Consider the following 5,532-nt stretch of genomic DNA (forward strand, 5'->3'; position numbering starts at 1 on the left):
CGTATCAGCATCCCCAAGCTTAGTTCTGCTCGTCCCGAGCAGGTAAAACGATAACAAAGATAATTTCTGAAGTGACATGCCATCATAACCTTGATCATACTATTTGTAAACATATGTAGTGAATGCAGCGATCAAAACAATGGTAATGACATGAGTAAACAAGTGAATCATAAAGCAAAGACTTTTCATGAATAGTACTTCAAGACAAGCATTAATAAGTCTTGCATAAGAGTTAACTCATAAAGCAATAAATCAAAGTAAAGGTATTGAAGCAACACAAAGGAAGATTAAGTTTCAGCGGTTGCTTTCAACTTGTAACATGTATATCTCATAGATAATTGTGTTGGCGTCAGAAACCCACCGGCGGGCAGCGACGGGCAACACCGTAGAGCCGGGAACAACTAGGGCTGCGGCTGGCCCCAGTCCCTCTGAGCGACGGCCCGCAAAGCCTTCTAGTCGCACGTCCGATGCTATCGCAAGGGCGTGCCACCTGACCTATACCTGGTCAGGAAGGTGTGGATGATGCCTCGCTTAGTTTCCTGCAGGGCACACACGTAAACGTTAAATACGAGCCTCGATCGGCTCTCAGGTTATCCTGTGAATCGGCTCAAAGAGCCGATCCACCCATGATTCAGACAAGGTGTCCGAATATATGGTGGTCCTGCTTGATCAAGATAAAGCTAATAAGATCTACGACGATCTGGGGTTTTCACCGCATAATCGGATCATCCTACTCACGATTGGGCCTCGCGCTCGCGCACGGTGATCGTAAGCCGATCCTAGACGGGGCCTAAAAACCAACACGAGGTTGATCCTCGGAACATCCTGTCTAGGGCTAGCAAACTGCACCCTACACACCGCTGGATCCTCCAACCCTTTGTAAGGCCTAACTATTGCAGATATTAAACTAATCCTTGAAGAATCAAGGAGCAACCGTAACGGATCGAATCTACTAAATAAAGATCAAGCGGGGTGCCGCCCCTACACCTGAGACAGGTGTAAGGGCGGCTAGACATGCAAGGGTTGCACTACGATAGCATATGATACGAAGAACAATGCTAACCCTAACATGTCTAAGATAACTACGTTGCTCGCCATCAAAAAGGCTTCAGCACGAACAACGCATGAACAATGGGGATAGGCATTACGCTGCCTAGATCGCAAGATGCGATCTAGGCAGCATGGTGCTTACCGGTAGAAACCCTCGAGACAAAGGAGTTGGCGATGCGCCGAGATTTGTTTTGGGGTGAACGTTGGTTGTTGTTTATTCCATAAACCCTAGATACATATTTATAGTCCAGGGGACTTTCTAATGTGGGCGTGCACTAAACCGTGCACGGGTAAAACTCTATCTTCTAAGCTAAGATGCGATCTAATATGTTACAGATACACGGGCTAACTAGCCCAACTTGGTATAAAAGGCCGATTCACGTATTTCTTCCATGTATATATCTTCAAGCCCATCTTGATCGCGGCCCACCTCTGATCCGGTCAAATTCTGGTGATAACAAATTGTCAACATAGAGTAATATAACAAGTACAATATGCAAGTATGTAGGAATCAATGCACAGTTCACACAAGTGTTTGCTTCTTGAGGTGGAGAGAGATAGGTGAACTGACTCAACATAAAAGTAAAAGAATGGTCCTTCAAAGAGGAAAGCATCGATTGCTATATTTGTGCTAGAGCTTTTATTTGAAAACATGAAACAATTTTGTCAACGGTAGTAATAAAGCATATGAGTTATGTACATTATATCTTACAAGTTGCAAGCCTCATGCATAGTATACTAATAGTGCCCGCACCTTGTCCTAATTAGCTTGGACTACCAGATCTTTGCAATGCACATGTTTTAACCAAGTGTCACAATGGGGTACCTCCATGCCGCCTGTACAAAGGTCTAAGGAGAAAGCTCGCATTTTGGATTTCTCGCTTTTGATTATTCTCAACTTAGACATCCATACTGGGACAACATGGACAACAGATAATGGACTCCTCTTTAATGCATAAGCATGTGGCAACAATTATTATTCTCATATGAGATTGAGGATATGTGTCCAAAACTGAAACTTCCACCATGAATCATGGCTTTAGTTAGCGGCCCAAAGTTCTTCTCTAACAATATGCATGCTCCAACCATAAAGGTGGTAGATCTCTCTTACTTCAGACAAGACGGACATGCATAGCAACTCACATGATATTCAACAAAGAATAGTTGATGGCGTCCCCAGAAACATGGTTATCGCACAACAAGCAACTTAATAAGAGATAAAGTGCATAAGTACATATTCAATACCACAATAGTTTTTAAGCTATTTGTCCCATGAGCTATATATTGTAAAGGTGAATGATGGAACTTTAAAGGTAGCACTCAAGCAATTTACTTTGGAATGGCGGATAAATACCATGTAGTAGGTAGGTATGGTGGACACAAATGGCATAGTGGTTGGCTCAAGTATTTTGGATGCATGAGAAGTATTCCCTCTCGATACAAGGCTTAGGCTAGCAAGGTTATTTGAAACAAACACAAGGATGAACGGTACAGCAAAACTCACATAAAAGACATATTGTAAACATTATAAGACTCCATACCGTCTTCCTTGTTGTTCAAAACTCAATACTAGATATTATCTAGACTCTAGAGAAACCAAATATGCAAACCAAATTAGCAAGCTCTAAGTATTTCTTCATTAATGGGTGCAAAGTATATGATGCAAGAGCTTAAACATGAGCACAACAATTGCCAAGTATCAAATTATCCAAGACATTTTAGCAATTTACTACATGTATCATTTTCCAATTCCAACCATATAACAATTTAACGAAGAAGAAACTTCGCCATGAATACTATGAGTAGAGCCTAAGGACATACTTGTCCATATGCTACAGCGGAGCGTGTCTCTCTCCCACAAAGTGAATGCTAGGATCCATTTTATTCAAACAAAACAAAAAACAAAAAACAAACCGACGCTCCAAGCAAAGTACATAAGATGTGAGGGAATAAAAATATAGTTTCAGGGGAGGAACCTGATAATGTTGTCGATGAAGAAGGGGATGCCTTGGGCATCCCCAAGCTTAGACGCTTGAGTCTTCTTAAAATATGCAGGGGTGAACCACCGGGGCATCCCCAAGCTTAGAGCTTTCACTCTCCTTGATCATATTGCATCATACTCCTCTCTTGATCCTTGAAAACTTCCTCCACACCAAACTCCAAACAACTCATTAGAGGGTTAGTGCATAATAAAAATTCACATGTTCAGAGGTGACACAATCATTCTTAACACTTCTGGACATTGCATAAAGCTACTGGACATTAATGGATCAAAGAAATTCATCCAACATAGCAAAAGAGGCAATGCGAAATAAAAGACAGAATCTGTCAAAACAGAATAGTCCGTAAAGATGGATTTTATTAGGCCACCAGACTTGCTCAAACGAAAATGCTCAAATTGAATGAAAGTCGCTGAGGATCATGCTCGTAAATTGGCTTAATTTTCTGAGCTACCTACAGGGAGATAGACCCAGATTCGTGACAGCAAAGAAATCTGTTTCTGCGCAGTAATCCAAATCTAGTACTTACTTTTCTATCAAAGACTTTACTTGGCACAACAAAACTCAAAACTAAGATAAGGAGAGGTTGCTACAGTAGTAAACAACTTCCAAGACACAATTTTAAAACAAAAATACTGGAGTAAAAACATGGGTTGTCTCCCATAAGCGCTTTTCTTTAACGCCTTTCAGCTAGGCGCAGAAAGTGTAACTCAAGTATTATCAAAGGGGGGTGCACCTACAGCGGGGTTTGGAGTTTTCTCAACCATGCATAGTATATTGGATACATAAGTTTTAGCGTCTCCCTTTTCATTAGTCTTGGGCTTGCTACTCTCATCGAACAAATTTTCAGGAACAAGCCAAGCATAGTTATTTTCTAGTGCATCATTCATAGCTAGGAGTTTACATGGTATTGGTGCTTTGATCTCCCCGCCATCATTAGCATTATTAGTGTACCTTATTCTATCCATGTCCATTTTTTCAAGGAGACTAACAAAATTAGTATGAGAACCAAGCATATTAAATTTAGCAAAGACCTTTCTAGCCTCTCTTGCTAGACCACCAAATTCTCTAAGAAGGGTTTCTAAAACAAAATCTTTCTTTTCCCCCTCTTCCAAATCACCAAGTGTAAGAAACATGTGTTGTATTATAGGATTGAGATTAACAAATTTAGTTTCCAACAAGCGAACTAAATGCGCAGCAGCAATTTCATAAGTGGGAGCAAGTTCTACCAAGTGTCTATCTTCAAAATCTTCAGTGGTACTAACATGAGTGAAAAATTCTTCTATATTGTTTCTCCCAATTATAGACCCGCGTCCTACCGGTATGTCTTTTGTGGTAAAATTAAAAGGAAGCATGATGAAATAAACTAAAATAAAGTAAATGCAAGTAACTAATTTTTTTATGTTTTTGATATAGCAAACAAGACAGTAAATAAAGTAAAACTAGCAACTAATTTTTTTGTGTTTTGATATAAGTGCAGCAAACAAAGTAGTAAATAAAATAAAGCAAGACAAAAACAAAGTAAAGAGATTGAGAAGTGGAGACTCCCCTTGCAGCGTGTCTTGATCTCCCCGGCAACGGCGCCAGAAATTTGCTTGATGCGTGTAGTTGACACGTCCGTTGGGAACCCCAAGAGGAAGGTGTGATGCGCACAGCGGCAAGTTTCCCTCAGTTAGAAACCAAGGTTTAATCGAACCAGTAGGAGTCAAGAAGCACGTTGAAGGTTGATGGCGGCGGGATGTAGTGCGGCGCAACACCAGAGATTCCGGCGCCAACGTGGAACCTACACAACACAACCAAAGTACTTTGCCCCAACGAAACAGTGAGGTTGTCAATCTCACCGGCTTGCTGTAACAAAGGGTTAACCGTATTGTGTGGAAGATGATTGTTTGCAGAGAAAACAGTAAAACAAGTATTACAGCAGATTTGTATTTCAGTATTAAAGAATGGACCGGGGTCCACAGTTCAGTAGAGGTGTCTCTCCCATAAGATAAAAGCATGTTGGGTGAACAAATTACAGTCGGGCAATTGACAAATAGAGAGGACATAACAATGCACATACATGACATGATAAGTATAGTGAGATTTAATTGGGCATTACGACAAAGTACATAGACCGCCATCCAACTGCATCTATGCCTAAACGTCCGAACCCCTTCCAGTATTAAGTTGCAAAGCAACAGACAATTGCATTAAGTATGGTGCGTAATGTAATCAACAACTACATCCTCGGACATAGCGCCAATGTTTTATCCCTAGTGGCAACAGCACAACACAACCTTAGAACTTTCTGTCACTGTCCCAGGTGTCAATGCAGGCATGAACCCACTATCGAGCATAAATACTCCCCCTTGGAGTTAAAAGCAAAAACTTGGCCAGAGCCTCTACTAGTAACGGAGAGCATGCAAAATCATAAACAACACATATGTAATAACTTGATAATTAACATAACATGGTATTCTCTATCCATCGGATCCCGACA

Source organism: Lolium perenne, chromosome 2, assembly GCF_019359855.2.
Source record: "Lolium perenne isolate Kyuss_39 chromosome 2, Kyuss_2.0, whole genome shotgun sequence".
In the NCBI taxonomy this organism is placed as follows: domain Eukaryota; kingdom Viridiplantae; phylum Streptophyta; class Magnoliopsida; order Poales; family Poaceae; genus Lolium; species Lolium perenne.